Here is a 19,711-nt window from a genome sequence, read left to right as displayed (position 1 = left end):
CCTTCGAGAACTTACTCGTGGCGTGGGCAGAGTGCCCACTCCACGAGTTGTTCGCAGCGAAGGCCACCCCTAAATATATGAAAGAATTTACAGAGTCAAGTTTGTCAGACCCGATATGGATGGTGTTGAGTTTCCGTTTACCAGGTCCGCATGACATAACAAAGGATTTTTTGAAGTTCACGCGCAGGTCTAGGCCCTCCATATGATGTACAAAATTCTCCACAAGCACACGGAGGGCATTAGGAGTGCGGCCCATAAGGACCGCATCATCTGCGTATAATAGAACTGGCAAGGGGTGCCCCTGAATAGTTGGGACATCTCTAGTTACTTGTTTTAAAGCCTTTGCTATGCCATTAATATAAATGATGAACAACAGGGGTGCTAAAACGCACCCCTGTCTGACCCCCCTGCCAATAATATCGCAAAAATTATTCCTCAATAAATGTCCCAAATATATGGAAGTAAAAGAACATGGTTAGTGGCTTCTGACAGAAACATTTTCCACAGGGTACGCCAGTACAAAACTCCCCTGAAGGAGACAACAAAAAGGCAGGTCCATTCTCCAGATTCCATGCTACCACCACCACCACCACTCTCACAGCCTCGGGCAGAGCGGCCGGTCGCCTCCCTCAATGAGGTATGGTCTTTGGAAGTCCTGATGATGTCAGAGCACCTCTGAAGGATCACAGTCATTTTAGCAGGGAGGACCCCTGCACAAGTCTTTGTTCAGGGTTTGGAACTATATGTACAGCAGTAAACACTGCACTCTGCGACTTTTGCCAGGTTTGATCTGCTGAAGTTTATCAGTGGGCTACATATACTGATACATGCAGAATTCAATGCGATAAGCACCACTTCTGCATGTAATTTGTCATTCTCCAGTGGAATTTGTTTATAGGAGGTATTTGCCTCAGTAAATACAGCACATGGTAAGTACCTCGCCCTTTCCCGGCACACTTGAGTTCATAGCAATAGAGGGTTTATAGGAACAACACAGAGTAGTACGGCACAACTGACCAGAGCTATGTAGGGAACTTCTCATCCCAACAGTTCACTTGCAAAGGAGAGTTTTTGATGTAGAAGTTGAGAGTGGGAGATGATAGAGAGTTACAAAGCAAATGCAATGAAATCAAGATAGTATGCTTAAAAAAGAAATCTTGTAGGGTGTTAGGATAAACTATTGGCTGTTTCCTTTATAAAAGTAACGCTACCATAAATTATTAGTTGTCCGACAGAGGTCCTGGCAGCGAAAGTGAAATTATTTTTCTTGTAGTCCCTGCAGCATAGATCTCAAAGTGGGTTAGCATTCCTCCACGCAAAATGAGATTTGCATTGATGTAAATGATCAACTGTTTTTGAATGATGAATAGAGTAGTAATAATGGAGAAATGATAGTGCACAGTTATGTATTATATAGAACTATAATGCCTTTTGTCTGAACCAGAGCTGTTAACTCGCCTTTGGGAAGGTACAATGGTTTCCGCATGTTGCTGACATAAGCAGCTGTGCAAACATTCCACACAGATGGCAATATTTCGTTGTGTTTTACAAATTTGAGTGCCCCATGTAATCAATGACGGAAGATCACCACATCAAAGCAACCTACTCTTAAAAGCAAACATTAATAGAAATTAATTTAAAGTTATGATCTACCCACTGTGGGTTATGGTGATAATATTCCAAAATGTATTACAGAATCCTCCTGTGTGTAACCCACAAAGGACAAGTGTGGGAACATAGCTCATGCGCTACCCACAATGACATGTGTTGCAAAGTGGCCTCCATGTTGCTTTTTTGTAGGATACTTGGAAGAGGTAAATGGATCCCTATTGTGTGGGCTGATTTATGAGTCAACACTGCCCCTGCTGGCCAGCAAATACCCAATTTCATATATCAACTAAGGGGAGGAACAAGAGAGGCTCTCTTGGAGGCACAGGCTGAATTCTTGCTTTTTGGGTCTCGTTTCCTTCTATGGCCTTTGGTCCTCCTCTTTCCCGGCTAATAGGGTCTTGGCTCCTTGTCTTTCTAGTTTCTGAGTCTTGCCCATGGGATCTTGGATGTCCACTGCTACTCCTTGGAGACTACTCGGCTAGTGCACTGGCCCTTGAAAAACTGTATCTCTGCGGCTACTAGAGGGGAGAGCTGCAGTGTGCTGAAGGGGGGACAGAGAAAAACACAGAACTGTATGCCAGCAAGTAAATAGAAAAGCAACAATTTGATGGAATTTGACAATGTTTTCATTAAAATTGTCAGCCACTAAACTGTTTCAATCATGCCATGCAGTAACGATTGAACGTGTACATGTCACAAATTTGCTAAAAAGTGAACCCTGTAATTTCATGCAAGTAATAAAGATATAATGATTACCCAGGATGTGTTGTTGGAAACTTTGCATTGTCAAGGCCAGGGGTGATGTGGTGTGTGAATACTTTCCAGCATATTCATTATCTTTTTAAACACACAATACATGCATTTCACACACATCCCAACAATCCTGGAGATCAGGCGATGAGCACAGCAGTATTGGTGCACATGAGGTTCTCATGGGGTTTGTCATTGAGCTGTTTTATTTCCAAGCCTTATGCAGGGAGGAGAGAATTTCAGGGCTTGGTTTAAGGATTGTGTTAGGAGAACCTTGACTAACTCTGATCTCTTGAAATACTTGCCTGAAATAAAATGTACTCATTTTCGATTGTTGTTGCTTCATGTTGAACAGACATCTAATGTTTGGCTCGACTGTTTATTTGCTTGAACAATATTTCACTAAAGGGCAGGATCTATCTGTAGAAAGAAGGGCTTGTTCCTTTTAGTTGTTTTATATTTTGAAAATATATTTACTGTTGTATCCTTATTCCAGAATGAAGTTGATATCATTTTGTAATGTTAATGCTATTTTATGTGAAAATAAATACCTTCTTTTCAATACTGTTTCTGCAATTGATAGTATTTTTAATGTAGAAAGAGGGCTGTGAACTTAAAATATTTCATTTCATCGTGCTGAGCTGGCTTCTTTGAAAAGAAGGAAACCATACCCTGCCCGAGCGAGCTGCAGGGAAAGCAGATTTAATGGTAATAAGCACGCCGAGTAGAAAATATATTGCTTGCATTCAGTCACTAATGAAGAAATGCTTCTTCGTGGACAACTGTCCATTGAAGCTTCCTTGATGTTTTAGCTGTGAGCTGTTTTTTAAGTGTTTGGTTGTTATAAACTGTGCAAACGAGCTAAACAAAGCGTGTAACTGTATTAACAAACCAAAGCATGATCAGAGGTCCTTGAACCCTTAGGATTATGAGGGCAGATTCCCCAGTTTTGTCCCATACCTCCTCATCGGTGAGGGGTTCCGAAAGAAATGGCGTACCATTGCTTGGAGTAGGGCCAAACAGACGCCTCGAGTAAAGAAAGCAAGCTTTGGCACCGTCAATAGGTCTAGCTTATGCACGAGCTATTGGCTTTGCCAATGTCTTTTAGCCACGTTGTACAACAGAGTGGCTGCTGTTCATCATAGTTGAAAGTTAGTGGAGCAGCGCAGAGTAGAGAGCCATACAGGAGAGTGGAGTAGAGCGGCATAGAGTGCAGTGGCTTAGAGTGCCGTAGAGTGGTGTGGAGTGTCATAGAGTAGAGTAAAATGGGGTGTCGTAGAGTAGAGTGGTGTAGAGGAGAGTTGAGTAGAGTGGGGTAGGGTGGAGTGACATAGATTGGAGTGACATAGAGTGCATGTTGCACAGTGGCACAGCATAGAATGGAGTGGTGAAGAGTGGAGTAGAGTGCCATAGAGCAGAGTGGAGTAGAGTGCCGTGGAGTGGCATAGAGTGGAGTGTAGTGGCGTAGAGTGCCGTGGCGTAGAGTACAGTGGCGTAGAGTGGTGTGGTACAGAGTGGAGTGGCGTTGACTGGAGTGGCATTGACTGGAGTGGCGTAGAGAAGGGTGGAGTGGAGAGGTGTCGCATGAAGTGGTGGAGTGGTGTGGCATGGAGTGGCATGAAGTGAAGTGGCGTAGAGTGGAGTGGCATCGAGTGATGTGGCATAGAGTAGAGTGGAATGAGTGAAGTGATGTGGCATAGAGTGGCGTTGTGTGAAGTGGTGGAGATCAGAGAGGCGTAGAGTGGATTGGAGTTGCATAGAGTAGAGTTGTGTACAGTGAAGTGATGTAGAGTGGAGTGGGGTAGGGTGGAGTGACATAGATTGGAGGGACATAGAGTGCATGTTGTACAGTGGCACAGCATAGAAAGGAGTGGTGAAGAGTGGAGTAGAGTGGTATAGAGCAGAGTGGAGTAGAGTGCCTTGGAGTGGCATAGAGTGGAGTGTAGTGGCGTAGAGTGCCGTGGTGTAGAGTACAGTGGCGTAGAGTGGTTTGGTACAGAGTTGAGTGGCGTTGACTGGAGTGGCATTTACTGGAGTGGCGTAGAGTAGGGTGGAGTGGAGAGGTGTCGCATGGAGCGGTGGAGCGTGGAGTGGTGTGGCGTGGAGTGGCATGAAGTGAAGTGGCGTAGAGTGGAGTGGCATAGAATGATGTGGCATAGAGTAGAGTGGAATGAGTGAAGTGATGTGGCATAGAGTGGCGTTGTGTGAAGTGGTGGAGATCAGAGTTCCGTAGAGTGGAATGGAGTGGCATAGAGTGAACTGGCATAGAGTGAAATGGTGTAGAGTGGAGGGCATAACATGTAGTGGCAGAGCAGAGTGGAGTGGTATAGAGTAGAGTGGAGTAGCGCAGAGTGGAGGTGAGTAGCATACAGTCAAATGGCATATAGTAGAGTGGTGTGGAGTGGCATATAAGATACAAGGTTTAGCCATGCAACAGCTGATGTTGTTGCACCAAGGATATTGTGCTGCAAAACTAAATATTTATAAGGTCCCAAAAGCGAGACCTATTGGCTATGCCAATGCTTGTTTTTTTTTCTTTTGAAGACAAAACAATTACAAATAATAGCCAACGTGTGTACTTTTGACACCTGTGCAGGGTTCCGAATCTGAGTTGTCTTATGTATTGTGAAGGATGGCTCATATTTTAGATGTTTCCTGGAACAAGAAGTAGGGCTTAACTTGGGATTTAGTGCAGGCCACGGCAGCGGGTGCCAGATACTGCAGCAAAATGCCTTAGTCTTGAAAATAATGCAGCATGATGAGCACATTTTGTGACAGTACCTCTGAGTCGGTTAATCTGCCTGTAATTGATCTTCCCCCAGCTTCTTGCACTTATGTCATTATATTGGCAAATGACCCCATCTACCAGTAGCCACTATTGAGTCTACCGAGGACTCAAGAATAAAGTTATTTTTTGGTTAAACAATTCAGTAAACGGTCAGTGAGATCTAGTTTGTACGTCAAGTAAGGGGCATTGGTCCACTTGAAAGGAATTACCCTGATGATACTGTAATCATACATTTTTGCAATCCTAGGCCTGCTGGGGACATTTTATCTTTAGCGCAGGATGGCAGGGTAAAACAAGCACCATAACCATATTATCATTGGGTTTCTGTGACAGACACCTAGCACCATCTGCCGCATGGAAAGTCAGGGTCAGTAGCTCAAATTACCCTCTCAATAAACCCTGACTGCATCTCTGCTTACCCTCAGAAACAGGTTTATGCTCCTGTTAGATTTGGAGTAAAATGATTGACACCAAACCGAGGGACAGGATGGTGTCATCTGACCCAGGTTTTTGGGGAAAATACCTGCCAATCAAGTGTCACTGCCATCAGCCATTGCATGCAGTTTCTACCATGGAACATGGCAGGGTTTTGAAACAAACTGCAAGATATGGACTGGCTATTTTTTGTTGGAAAGTTTGATATTTTATGTTGTCAGGAGACTAGGACTTTTGATTTAGTCGCCATTAATGAGTTTATATCCTATTGCTCTGGGGCTACTCCGTCTATTGCGGGAAGAGGGAAGGGCGGTTTAGGCATTTTTATAGCGTGCTCTATTCAAAATTTGAAGGTAAACGTCTTACCCTTAGAGCCTTGCTATCAAATCCTGCACCTTTATATAGCAAAGCAGCTTAATATTCTTTTAATACATTTTTATTTCAACTTTTTTTCGGCATACCCCACAGGTATCATTGAAGAGCTGGGAAGGTCAGTCTCAGACTTTACGCATAGACATCACTGATTTGGGGGGGCGATTTTCTAAATGTCTGCACAAAGATCACCGTACCTATGGTTTTAGAAATGTTGAGGGGAATAACACCGGCCACTTTAAACACTCAAATTATGGTGAAGCTCTTAATCATCTGATTTTATAACACAATAAAAAAAAAATATCTGACATTTGGGACAATGGTGAAACAAATCCACCCACTTCTGTAGGAAGGGGCAAAGGCAACACCATTGATTTTGTTCTTATTTCTAGCGACATGGTATGCAACCTTATCCATTATGAGGTACGCTCACTCCCCCATAACGACCATAACACTATTATAGTAAGCCTTTGTGCCTCCTCTTGTTATGACACACACAGTAAGATCATGCCAGCAGTTAACTATCAGCCAAATAAGGGGGTTCGTCTGCACTGGGGTTCAATAGATCCACATAACTTTTTTAACACCTTGGTGATGGAAGCTTCCAATGAGATCACCAGTTGTCTCTCCACAGTGGAGGATGCACCTAAAATTTGAGACAGCTTTACAAAGATCTGTGAAATTACATCCTGCAGGCTTGTATCGAATAAACACCTCAAAGAGCGAGACGTGCATCCATGGTTTAGTTCTGAATGCACTAGAGCACTTAAAGCCCTAAAAAAGGCCTTGAATAAAATGCCACGGAATACTACTGCCATAAGGGAAGCACAGCTTAAATCTAAACTAGCCCTACAATAAAGGAAAGAGGATGTCCAAACTAAAGCCTGGGACGATCAAAATAAAGCAGCCAATTTGAAAGATACAAAGACTCTTCTGGGACGTAGTCAGCTGACCTTTTTTGTCAGGCAACCGAGCTTCTAGCATTGAGTACCATGTCCCTGAGGCAGACTGGATCACTCACTTTTCTTCTGTTTTTAATCCAGATAACAAAAAAGGTGGGCTCTCAAATGAAAATATGCCTGATCGCCACCCCATCAATGAGGAATGGCTAATTGATCTTGTAAACTTAGCTGCAGTCAAAAGAGTTATTACGGGTTCTGCAAGTGGAAAAGCCCCTGGTCCGGACGGGGTGCCAATTGATCTTTTTTTAAATAACTTGTAATTCTGGGCTCCCCTTGGCACAAATGTATTGAGGGCTGCAGTGAAAGGCGACCTCATAGGTTCATGAAGTAAAGCCATCATTGTACCCATCTATGAGAAAGGGAATCGCAACTGCCCCGCATGTTATCACCCAATCTCACTGATTGTTTCCACTGTAAAGATCCTCGGGAGCTTCCTAAGGGCTCCTCCCTTCCTGAGTCACCCCCGTTGGAGGACAGAATACTGGATGGGCAACTCCCGGATAAGACCATCTCATTAATTTATAATAAGTTGATATATAATATGGAAGATCCTCTCTCTGTATTGCGGCAGAAATGGGTGGCAGATGGGATAGAAATGGATGATGAGGAATGGCAGGAGGCGATATCCTCCCCTCGGGTGGTGGCTATTCCAGCACGATTAAGACTAGTACAGCTTAAAATCCTGCACAGGATATATATGACTGGCCCCCGACTAGTACAGATGGGAAGAGCTGAAACAGGAGACTGTCGCAGAAGGTGTGGGCATATAGGCACCTTTATGCACCTCATATGGGAGTGCACACACATTCAAACATACTGGAGGGAGATACATGAAGGCGTGAGGACAGTCCTCACTATTGCTATTCACTCTGGAGCACGTAGATGCCTACTGAACATATGGGAACCAACTGACTTGAACACCCGTCAAACACAGTGGGCTACTCTGGGGTTCATGCTAGCCAAAAGAAACATTGCTCAGGCCTGGGGAGCGGCAACCACCCCCACGCTGGGGGCATGGGAAAAGAATGTGGACTGGTGTATGTTCAGGGAAAAGACAGTATATGCTGCCCGAGGCTGTCCTCACATATGGACACCATGGAACTCATATCGTGGAGACATTTGCACTCCCCCACAAAGTATTGAATTAGATGACCTGCTGCCTCCCTGAAATGTTGTTACTGTGAAGGATTACTGCCTTAATTTGTCATGGCTCTATTGATATTGAGTGGATTTTATGATTACTTGTATGTCGATGATTGTTAAATAAAAAGATTTATAAAAAAAAAAAAGATCCTCGGGAGGGCAATCCTGGGCAAATTGGAGGACTGGGCAGAGGCTATCTCTTTTTTCTGCCCTGCCCAGAATAGCTTTCGACAAGGTCTAGGGACTGTAAAGCAAACGCGTAACCTAACTCTCATCGTAGGCAAATATGCCAAAACCAGGAGACCGGTCATACATATGGCATTTATGGACCTCTCCTGTGCTTTTGACTTTGTATATAGGAGCATATTATGGGACCTAATGGAGCAGGCGGGTATTGATCCCCCTCTTTTGGATCTGGTAAAACGCATGCATTGGGACTCCACACTGAGTGTGCGCTTTACACGGAATGGGGATTGTACAGCCCCAATAAAGGTGACTAGAGGGGTGAGACAGGATTGTATATTGGCGCCTTTTTTATTTTATTATACATTATTTCCCTAGACACTTCTTTAAGGGCTTGCAGTGGTGATGTCCCTAGGACTGGCATGGAGACAGTCCCCGCGTTGCTCTACGCGGATGACGTGGTTCTCTTAGGTCCGACTGAAAATGCCCTTCAGAAGCTTCTGAATGAGTTTAACAATGTTATGCTGGGATTAAAATTTAAGGTAAATGAGTCAAAATCTTTTATTATGACCTGTGTTTCAAAATACACCAATTCAAAAATAATTTATTAAGGGGGAGGGGGGTAGAATCTGAAAAAGTTCTTTTTTTTATTATATTGGCATTTTATTGGAGGCAAATGGATTGTGGGACAGGCTACTTACTCAAAGGGCAAACAAGATGCTTGCAGCAGAAGATGCAATATTCAGATTTGCAAAATGGCTAGGGCACAAGCTGGTCCATAAAATGATCCAAGTCTACAAAAGCAAGTGCCTATCGGTGGTCACCTATGGAGCCGGAGTATGGGGCTGTATTGCTGCACGAAACTTCAAGTAGTTGAGAATAGTTTTTTTTGCTGGCTTCTGGCCATTTCTAAATCCTCTTCAAGCCTTATTGCACATCTGGAATTGGGTATAGGGTGCATGGAAGACCGGAACTCCATGGCACCTCTTTTATTATGGATAGAGCTATGGAGCTCCCCGAATGCAGACTTCTCGAGGAAGGAATTACTAGATTGTCTAAAATTAGATAACATGACTGCTATCCCATGGTTGGCTTATATGCAAAACACCTTTCATAGCCTGGGGTACAGTCATCTTTTTGAGTCGACGCAAAGTATAACCCCTGATCTTAAAATGGAACTCAAATTGAGCTAAGAAACACACAAAGAGGGAATTAGACTAGAAAAATCCCTTGATATGCCTACAGTTGCAAGATATATGCAGATATTCACACCATCTGATATGGAGCTTTATTTGAATTGGATAGCAAATCCAGAGTATATATTTTAGCGCACTAGATTTAGACTACACACAGTTCATTTCCTTGTGGCTAGTGGGTTCCTGCTTTCCCTCCCTCCCATGTTGCCCCTGTGACTGTGTTACTGCCCAATCCAACGCACATTTTATGTTCTTTTGTACTTTATATGACTCCTTTAGATAGTGATTTTTACGCCCTACCCTATTGCATAAGCAGCTTAATTCTTATAAAGAGGGCGTGATCTATCTGCAGAGCTTAGAATCACGCGCTGTTTGCACTGCTGTTCTTACCTATATCATTGCTGCAATCAAATTGAGCATAATCAATGCACTTTAATGCCTATTTGTTTTATGATGCTTTTAAAGTGTTATCTTTATTTCTGAAGATGTAAATGTTTAATTCTATGCTTTTATGGTCCGACAATGACCGAATAAAGATAATTTTGAGCTTTGACCTTTGACTTTGAAGCTTCACCCACCCTCCCCAAATAATAATCCAATTTCTTAAAAACATGTAAAGCCAAGGCAAGCATGGGCAAGAGAGATGGCACTGTATATTACATTACTACTAATACAAAATAAAGCGATTTTTCAGAGGCATGAATGAGGAACAGGCATGTTTGCGGTTCATGGATGGACATAGCCACCCTTCACACGGGAGACTGCCATATAGTGCAGCAGACACACTGAATTCAAACGGGCCTCATCAGTGCCCTTTAAATAAATTCCAGAAGTTTGTGACGATCGGATTCCTCTTAGCTAATAATTTGTTTTAAAATTCAGTGAATCCTGAGGGCTGAGAAAGGGCGATTTTAGCTATGACAGCAATGGTTCAGCTCAGCAACACCACTTACATCATCTTTTAAGGAGATGTTCACCCTAAAACAAATCTTGGTATTTTAATCAGCTGATCCAGGTGTTATCATGAAAAACAAGGCACTTGTGACATGCAGTGGGTGAAAACATGCTTCTGGCTTGATGGGAAAAAGGATTCCCTTATTCTGCATTTACAGTCATCTCTCACAATCCAGGGCACACCCCAAGACAGACCTCCTTACAGGGTGCAACCAGCCCGTGTGCCTCCCATTCAATGCTAAAAATAATATGGCCACTCTCTAATCGAAATGATCTCTGGCACTGTAGTGTCCCCAATGCGTTGCCTTCATCTTTTTCGACAGGATGGCATGCCCCTTCACATACCAGAATCCAATCTCCCAGAGTCCGGCTATCCATGTGCCACTTTGACACATATGCAAGAGTGGCCACCATTATGTTGCACTCATCTTTCATCAGCAGGTGGCACTCCCTGCCATGCAAAGGTGTCCAGAGATCCCTGTGGCTGTTTGGATTACAGTGGGCAAGGACTCAGGCTGCAACCTGGCATTATATCTTACATGCATCAGGGTTACAGGGTAGCAAACTGTCCCTTTGGTGCAGGAGCAGGGGCTGTTTGTTTGGCGAAGGTTGGAAAGTCCTTTTAGGGGCAGGCCATTTTTTCTAACAAGCCCCAGAGTTTGATGACATCACAGCCACAATTATCCACAAAGTAATGTATTTTGGCCTGGCAAGCTGTTCAAAATAGGTTTTGGATTGCAACACCTTTACATATTGAAGGTGGTTAGAGAAAGAAGCAAAATTAGGTTGTAGGGTGGGATTCCTTAAAAGGCCGCTGACAATTTGAAGAAGAAAGATTGATTTGTTCAGTGGAAATGAACCTGCGTTACACTGTAAGATACTCTCCGGTCTTACAGAGAACCGGAAAAAGACACATTTGAGTCTATGTTAGAATTATGTAGACGCTTCTACCCCCAGAGAGGATTTTCACCATTCAGGAAAGGATCTGATGCAAGTCCTGTTCATCCTACTTGGGCATCTGTGCACCTAATGGCCCCATTCCTGTTCTTTGTGCCTTAGATGACTTTTAACATGTGATTCCTGCAGTGGGATTGGCATTTTTCCTGCTATCGGTGCCAAGGAGATTTGAAGGGCACAGCACCTCAGTCCTGAGGTGGTAGATAGGGTGACCAACCGTCCGTAAATTTCACGGACCGTCCGTAATTTGGACCTCACGTCCGTTGTCCCTGAGGATCCCAATTACGGACGCCTTTTGTCCGTAATTTTGGGCCTTTCAGGGAGCAGAGCTATTCCCCTGTGAGAGGCCTCAGCATCCTTATGGGAAGCCTGGCACTCCTTTGAGCGCAAGAGCAGCCCCACCGTGGTCCGTCGGCTAGACTGCCAACTTTGGTGCTGGAAACCAGGGTTCGAGCCTCGGGGTCGCGTCCACATCCCGTGACTCTGGGCAAATCACTTAATCTCCCGTGCCTGAATGTGTAATGTAAATACAGTGCTCATGTAAAGCACTCCAATACCTTCGGGTCGAGTTTGCGCTATATAAAGGATGCAAAAAATAATAATAATTGTCATTCTGTATGCAGCTGATTACCACATACAGAATGACAATGGGTCAGTCTGGGCTGTGAAAGCATGTGGTGGCCTCCTCCAGCCTCGGTCCAGGGCAGGGCATTCTGTCCCATGGAAGTGCAAAACCGCCCATGCTGCTGCTAGGTGAGAATCCAGTTCATCAAGGGAAGGCGGTGAAAGAAATTTCAAGGAAAGGATTATAGTTCTTTCAGAGTCTCATCGGTTTAGAACAGACGCATTTTCAATATTATATTCAAGGAAGCCATGGTTGCTGCTTTTTTTTATGCAACTAACAACCATTTACAAAAGCCAATAGTTCTGGCTTGTTGTAGGTGTAATATTACTTGTTGTATTATATATCTGAATGCAATGACAGAAGCAACAAAAATAACAGTTGGGCGGCACAGACTTTTAGCTTAGGTGTTTTAAGCCATGCCCTTAATTACATCGAACACCCCCTTTGGAGAGACCCCCCTAGTTTTTTCATCCCACTTAAAGCTCTGGAAACAACACCATGTCACAGTCGCCTCACGTCCAGGCACCGTGCATCATGCATGACTCACGCCTTCCACTTTTTCAGATTGCCTATGTGAAGGTGCATAGTGAACCCTTGCTTTAGGAACTACCGCGAGGGTGGAGTTCTTGATGGGTCTCTTCTGTCTGCAACTCTGCAGACAAAGGGTCAGCTCATAATTAATGTGAAAAGGTGAGTAAGTAAGTGAAGGGATGGCTGGATGGATGAGTGAAATGATGGTTGGATGAGTGAAAGGGTGGATGATGGGCGAGTGAATGGGTGGATGATGGACGAGTGAATGGGTGGATGGATGAGTGAAATGATGTATGGATTGATGAATTGATAAGTTAAAGGGTGGATGTAAGGCTGGATGAGTGAGTGAAAGGTCGGGTAGATGGACAAAAGGATGGATAGATGAGTTAAGGAGTGAAAGGGTGTATGGATGGGAGGATGGATGGATGCGTGAAAGGATGGATGAGTGATAGGTTCAATGGGTGGATTGATGAGTGGATGAGTAGATGGGTGGGTGGATGGAAGGATGGATGGGTAGGTGAAAGGGGGATGGACAGAGAAAGGGAGAAAGGGTGGATGGATGACAACGAGTGAATGGGTGGAAGGATGAGTGATTGGGTGGATGAATGAGTAAGTGAAAGGATGGCTGGATAGGTAAATGGATGGATTGGTGAGTGAATGGATGGATGGGTGGAAGAGTGGATGGATGAGTGTACGGATGGATGGGGTGAAAGGGTGGATGGATGGATAATGGATAGATGAGTGAAAGGGAGATGGGTGGATGGATGGATGGATGGATGGAAGGATGGATGATGGATAGGTTTGCAAATGGTTGAATATAGATATGGATGGGCACACAGAGGGAAGGACAGAATGAATGGTGAAAGACTGAATGATGGATGAAAGGATGATTACACCTTGTAACCCCCATTATCTTAAGCAACATTTCCTATACATTGACTTTCACATTTATATGAGTCATTGTCTCTATATAATATGTGTGTGTCGTAACGCACTCCGACACCCTGCCCTACATACTTGGGATGAGTAGCACTATAGAAGAAACTAACTACACATGAGAGAGGGTCTATGTGAAGATGAGGGGCACCACTGGAGGGTGGTAGCAAGTCCAGACTGGCCGGACCGGGCATCGGGCGTTTCCCTTGGAGCTGGAAAGGTGGGGTGGGGGCGGTTTTGTTACCACAAAAAGACCTGCACATTTGCTCAAAGCTGCGCGCATACTGAAAAACAGTGAAGTGCACAATTGCCTTAGCCTAATATAAACTTATTTTCACTTGTACTTAAGTGGTTGTCTATTTAGTTACTTATATACTATTGCGCAAACTCCTCTGATGTGTCTGTAAAACTTACCTTTTGTCCTGAATTTTGACCTCCTGTCCTGAATTTTTGTCCTGATTTTTGACCCTTTGTCCTGAATTTTTGCACTCACCGTCCTGAATTTGCACCCATGCCAGTTGGTCACCCTAGTGGTAGATACATTGCAATGGTTGAAGAATGCGGATCATTGTTTAAACCGGGAGAGTGCTCCTTCCCCAGAGGTCACTTTGGTAATAAAAGATGATCCCCTTTTTATTCCAAAAATGTTTTACATCATGAGAAAATATTTTTCAAAAAGAAACAAGCTGGCAGCACGTGGAAAGAGGAAGCGAGAGAAAGGAGTTTAAAGGAGGTCATTAGGAGGTCAAAAGATGTCCATGTTTGGGGGGGGGGGGAAGGGGAGCACCGTGCTGTGTCATTGTTGTTAGGATACCATCTGTACAAGCAGCTCACAGGGCGCTTTTCCAGTCTGACAGCTGCCCGCGCTTTAATCCTGCACTGGGCGTTGCCACAGCATACGGAGTGGTGTGGGTGTGGCTGCAGAGGGGCCAGTGAAAGTGCCGATCTGCCTCTTCGGGGCCTCCTGGGGAACTGACGTGTCACATGTGTCGTCATTAGGCCCATTACCGCGTCTAGTTCCAAGGGCTGTAAAAGAGAGTTGGCTCCAGTGTTTTGGACAGTTAGGCTCCTCCCACCGCCCCTCCTAGCGCTTGCCGTTGAAGGCTGCGGAAGAGAAGGGCGGCGCAGCAGCCTGCAAACGTGCTCTGTGGTGTGCGAGGCTCGCGACCGGTCCTTCCTGTCCTACAGCAGCACGTACATAACAGGTAAGTGGAAACAGATGGGCAGATGTTAGTGTGTGTGTGTGGGGGGGTCCCCTGTGCTGCCGCGGGGTCTGCTGGGGTCAGTGAACTCCTTCCTGGGTATTGCTGGAAGAGCTTGTAAGCGGAGCTGGAAATAGCCTGTTGATGGGGTCACACACAACGGCAGAAATGAGAGTGCAAGCCCTGCTGCAGCTAGCCTAGTGCAAGAACGGATCACAGACCTGCCCTAGCAGCAGTGAGAGCATATTATACTGCAGCTGTCTAGTGCAAACTGCAAGGCGGGATCACAGACCTGCCCTAGCAGCTGTGAGAGCATGCCCTGCTGCAGCTAGCCTAGTGGAAGGATCACAGATCTTCCCTAGCAGCAGTGAGAGCATGCCCTGCTGCCGCTAGCCTAGTGCAAGGAGGGATCACAGACCTACCCTGGCAGCAGTGAGAGCGTGTCCTGCTGCACCCTGCCTAGTGCAATGAGGGATAACAGACCTACCCTGGAATTAGTGAGTGTGTGTCCTGCTGCAGCTAGCCTGGTGCAAGCATCACAGACCTACCCTAGCAGCTGTGAGAGCATGCCCTGCTGCAGCTAGCCTAGTGGAAGGATCACAGATCTCCCCTAGCAGCAGTGAGAGCATGCCCTGCTGCCGCTAGCCTAGTGGAAGGATCACAGACCTACCCTGGCAGCAGTGAGAGCATGCCCTGCTGCAGCTAGCCTAGTGCAAGGAGGGATCACAGACCTACCCTGGCAGCAGTGAGAGCGTGTCCTGCTGCACCCTGCCTAGTGCAATGAGGGATAACAGACTTACCCTGGAATTAGTGAGTGTGTGTCCTGCTGCAGCTAGCCTGGTGCAAGCATCACAGACCTACCCTAGCAGCTGTGAGAGCATGTCTCACTGCAGCTAGCCTAGTGCAAGGAGGGATCACAGACCTACCCTAGCAGCTGTGAGAGCATGCCCTGCTGCAGCTAGCCTAGTGCAAAGAGGGATCACAGACCTACCCTAGCAGCAGTGGGAGCGTGTCCTGCTGCACCCTGCCTAGTGCAATGAGGGATAACAGACCTACCCTGGCATTAGTGAGTGTGTGTCCTGCTGCAGCTAGCCTGGTGCAAGCATCACAGACCTACCCTAGCAGCTGTGAGAGCATGCCCTGCTGCAGCTAGCCTAGTGCAAAGAGGGATCACAGACCTACCCTAGCAGCAGTGAGAGCGTGTCCTACTGCAGCCAGTCTAGTGCAAGGAGGGATCACAGACCTACCCTGGCAGCAGTGAGTGTGTGTCCTGCTGCATCTAGCCTGGTGCAAGGGTCACAGACCTACTCTAGCAGCAGTGAAAGCATGTCCTGCTGCAGCTAGCCTAGTGAAAGGCATCACAGACCTACACTAGCAGCAGTGAGAGCATGTCCTACTGTAGCTAGTCTAGTGCAAGGGATCACAGACCTACCCTGGCAGCAGTGGGAGTGTGTCCTGCTGCACCTAGCCTAGTGCAAGGATCACAGACCTACCTTAGCAGCAGTGTGAGCATGTCTTGCTGTAGCTAGCCTAGTGCAAGGAGGGATCACAGATCTGCCCTGGCAGCAGTGAGAGCATGTCCTACTGCAGACGGTCTAGTGCAAGGAGGGATAACAGACCTACCCTGGCATCAGTGAGTGTGTGTCCTGCTGCAACTAGCCTGGTAGAAGGATCACAGACCTACCCTAGCAGCAGTGAGAGCATGTCCTGCTGCAGCTAGTCTAGTGCAAGGGATCACAGGCCTACCCTGGCAGCAGTGAGAGTGTGTCCTGCTGCACCCTGCCTAGTGCAATGAGGGATAACAGACCTACCCTGGTATCAGTGAGTGTGTGTCCTGCTGCAGCTAGCCTGGTGCAAGCATCACAGACCTACCCTAGCAGCAGTGAGAGCATGTCTCACTGCAGCTAGCCTAGTGCAAGGAGGGATCACAGACCTACCTGGCAGCAGTAAGAGCATGGCCTGCTCCACCCTGCCTAGTGTAAGGGGGATCACAGACCTACCCTGGGAGCAGTGAGTGTGGGTCCTACTTCACCCTGCCTAGTGCAAGGGATCACAGACCTGCCCTAGCAGCAGTGTGTGTAGGTCCTACTGGACCCTGCCTAGTGCAAGGGATCACAGATCTTCCCTAGCAGCAATGACTTGCATGTCCTGCTGCACTTTGTCTCGTTCAATAAGTGATCACAGACCTACCGTAGCAGCAGTGAGGATATGGCCTGCTGCACCCTGTCTAGTGCAAGGGGGATCACACGCCTACCCTGGAAGCAGTGAGTGGATGTCTTACTGCAGCTAGCCTAGTGCAAGGATCACGGACCTACCCTGGCATTAGTGAGTGTGTGTCCTGCTGCAGCTAGCCTGGTGCAAGCATCACAGACCTACCCTAGCAGCAGTGAAAGCATGTCCTGATGCAGCCTTCCTAGTGCAAGGAATCACAGACCTACCCTGGAAGCAGTGAGGGGATGTCTTACTGCAGCTAGCCTAGTGCAAGGATCACGGACCTGCCCTAGCAGCAGTGAGAGCATGTACTAATGCAGCCTTGCTAGTGCAAGGGATAACAGACCTACCCTGGCAGCAGTGAGAGCATGTACTGATGCAGCCTTGCTAGTGCAAGGGATAACAGACCTACCCTGGCAGCAGTGCGAGCGTGTCCTGCTGCAGTCAGTCTACAACGGGTGAATATCCATTCCGCTCTCTATCAAGTGCTAGAAGCCATCACGGACACAGGGTCAAGGCTGGAATGAGTGTGTGTTCTGTAGCCCTTCGTGTAAGAAAGGTTCACAGACCCAGACTTTAGTGCACGTCCCTCTGCACCCCGCCCAGTGTGGGGAGGGACAGATCCCAGCAGGAATACCTAGAGTTCCTGCTGTACAGCATAGTCCAATGTGCCACACACCCTGGCAGGAATGAGTGCATGTGCTGGTGAGCTCGCCTAGTGCAAGGGTTCACAGACCCTGGCAGGAATGAGTGCATGTGCTGGTGAGCTCGCCTAGTGCAAGGGTTCACAGACCCTGCAGGAATGAGTGCATGTGCTGGTGAGCTCGCCTAGTGCGAGGGTTCACAGACCCTGGCAGGAATGAGTGCATGTGCTGGTGAGCTCGCCTAGTGCGAGGGTTCACAGACCCTGGCAGGAATGAGTACATGTGCTGGTGAGCTCGCCTAGTGCAAGGGTTCACAGACCCTGGCAGGAATGAGTGCATGTGCTGGTGAGCTCGCCTAGTGCAAGGGTTCACAGACCCTGGCAGGAATGAGTGCATGTGCTGGTGAGCTCGCCTAGTGCAAGGGTTCACAGACCCTGGCAGGAATGAGTGCATGTGCTGGTGAGCTCGCCTAGTGCAAGGGTTCACAGACCCTGGCAGGAATGAGTGCATGTGCTGGTGAGCTCGCCTAGTGCAAGGGTTCACAGACCCTGGCATGAATGAGTGTATGTGCTGGTGAGCTCACCTAGTGCAAGGGTTCACAGACCCTGGCAGGAATGAGTGCATGTGCTGGTGAGCTCGCCTAGTGCAAGGGTTCACAGACCCTGGCAGGAATGAGTGCATGTGCTGGTGAGCTCGCCTAGTGCAAGGGTTCACAGACCCTAGCAGGAATGAGTGCATGTGCTGGTGAGCTCGCCTAGTGCAAGGGTTCACAGACCCTTGCAGGAATGAGTGCATGTGCTGGTGAGCTCGCCTAGTGCAAGGGTTCACAGACCCTGGCAGGAATGAATGAGTGCATGTGCTGGTGAGCTCGCCTAGTGCAAGGGTTCACAGACCCTGGCAGGAATGAGTGCATGTGCTGGTGAGCTCGCCTAGTGCAAGGGTTCACAGACCCTGGCAGGAATGAGTGCATGTGCTGGTGAGCTCGCCTAGTGCAAGGGTTCACAGACCCTGGCAGGAATGAGTGCATGTGCTGGTGCGCTCGCCTAGTGCAAGGGTTCACAGACCCTGGCATGAATGAGTGTATGTGCTGGTGAGCTCGCCTAGTGCAAGGGTTCACAGACCCTGGCATGAATGAGTGCATGTGCTGGTGAGCTCGCCTAGTGCAAGGGTTCACAGACCCTGCAGGAATGAGTGCATGTGCTGGTGAGCTCGCCTAGTGCAAGGGTTCACAGACCCTTGCAGGAATGAGTGCATGTGCTGGTGAGCTCGCCTAGTGCAAGGGTTCACAGACCCTAGCAGGAATGAGTGCATGTGCTGGGGAGCTCGCCTAGTGCAAGGGTTCACAGACCCTGGCAGGAGGAATGCTGTAGCTTCTGCCGTGAAATAGGGAATTCACTGGGCACCTCTTTTAAAAGTCCCTAATACGGACTGTGTCACGCTCTCTATTTTATTATGTAACGAGTGAAACGTAGGCGCCATCGGGGCGTCGTGGCGCTTCCGTCAGACGAACATTACCCAAATAAGGATACACCAAACCTATTAGCAACAGGTCTTAAAATGAGGTATTTAAGTGAAAAGAATAATTGCAAGTGGAAGGGTGTTTCGTAATAGGACACTCAGTGACGGAGCTGTGCGGCCTCCATTGGTCTCCCTCCTGGCCCCAGGCCCCTGAACCAGCAGGCCAATGACCCCATGGAGTCTGCAGTATTCTTTGGGCCAATGACATGCTGGAGTGCCCACCCCTTTTAGTTCAGCGGCCTAAGTGCCCACACACTATCAGGCCCCCACCTTCTGAATGGTGCCTTGCTGATCTATGCACCCCCTTACTGCTCTATGAGCCCCTTTAGGGTCCAGACTTCTGGGGGGTGCAGACCTTTTAAAGGAGAACCACCTGAATGGTGCATACATGTTCAAAGACAATAGGCTCCTTGTTCCCTGCACCCCACTGCAGGCTTCACCCGCTGGGTGATCTACCCCTCTCCAGGTCCCATCTGCTGGAAGGTGCACCCCACTGCAGGCTTCACCTGCTGGGTGATCTACCCCTCTCCAGGTCCCATCTGCTGGAAGGTGCACTCCACTGCATGCTTCACCCGCTGGGTGATCTACCCCTCTCCAGGTCCCATCTACTGGAAAGTGCACTCCACTGCAGGCTTCACCTGCTGGGTGATCTACCCCTCTCCAGGTCCCATCTGCTGGACGGTGCACTCCACT

At 47.3% G+C, this 19,711-nt stretch overlaps 1 protein-coding gene across 1 annotated transcript in view; it reads left to right on the top strand.

Moving 5' to 3' along the window:
* The first annotated feature begins 14,240 nt into the window (after nt 1–14,240).
* Nucleotides 14,241–19,711, top strand: part of ALDH1L1 (aldehyde dehydrogenase 1 family member L1) — a 165,068-nt gene continuing 159,597 nt past the window's right edge. Inside the window, exon 1 of the mRNA XM_085624422.1 lies at nt 14,241–14,648. The gene's annotated coding sequence lies outside the window, so the exon portion shown is untranslated. The remainder of the gene's footprint in view (nt 14,649–19,711) is intronic.

Source organism: Triturus cristatus, chromosome 9 (assembly GCF_964204655.1).
Source record: "Triturus cristatus chromosome 9, aTriCri1.1, whole genome shotgun sequence".
Taxonomy (NCBI): domain Eukaryota; kingdom Metazoa; phylum Chordata; class Amphibia; order Caudata; family Salamandridae; genus Triturus; species Triturus cristatus.
The sequence above is the reverse complement of the archived record's forward strand: the minus strand, read 5'-3'. Positions and strand labels throughout refer to the sequence as shown.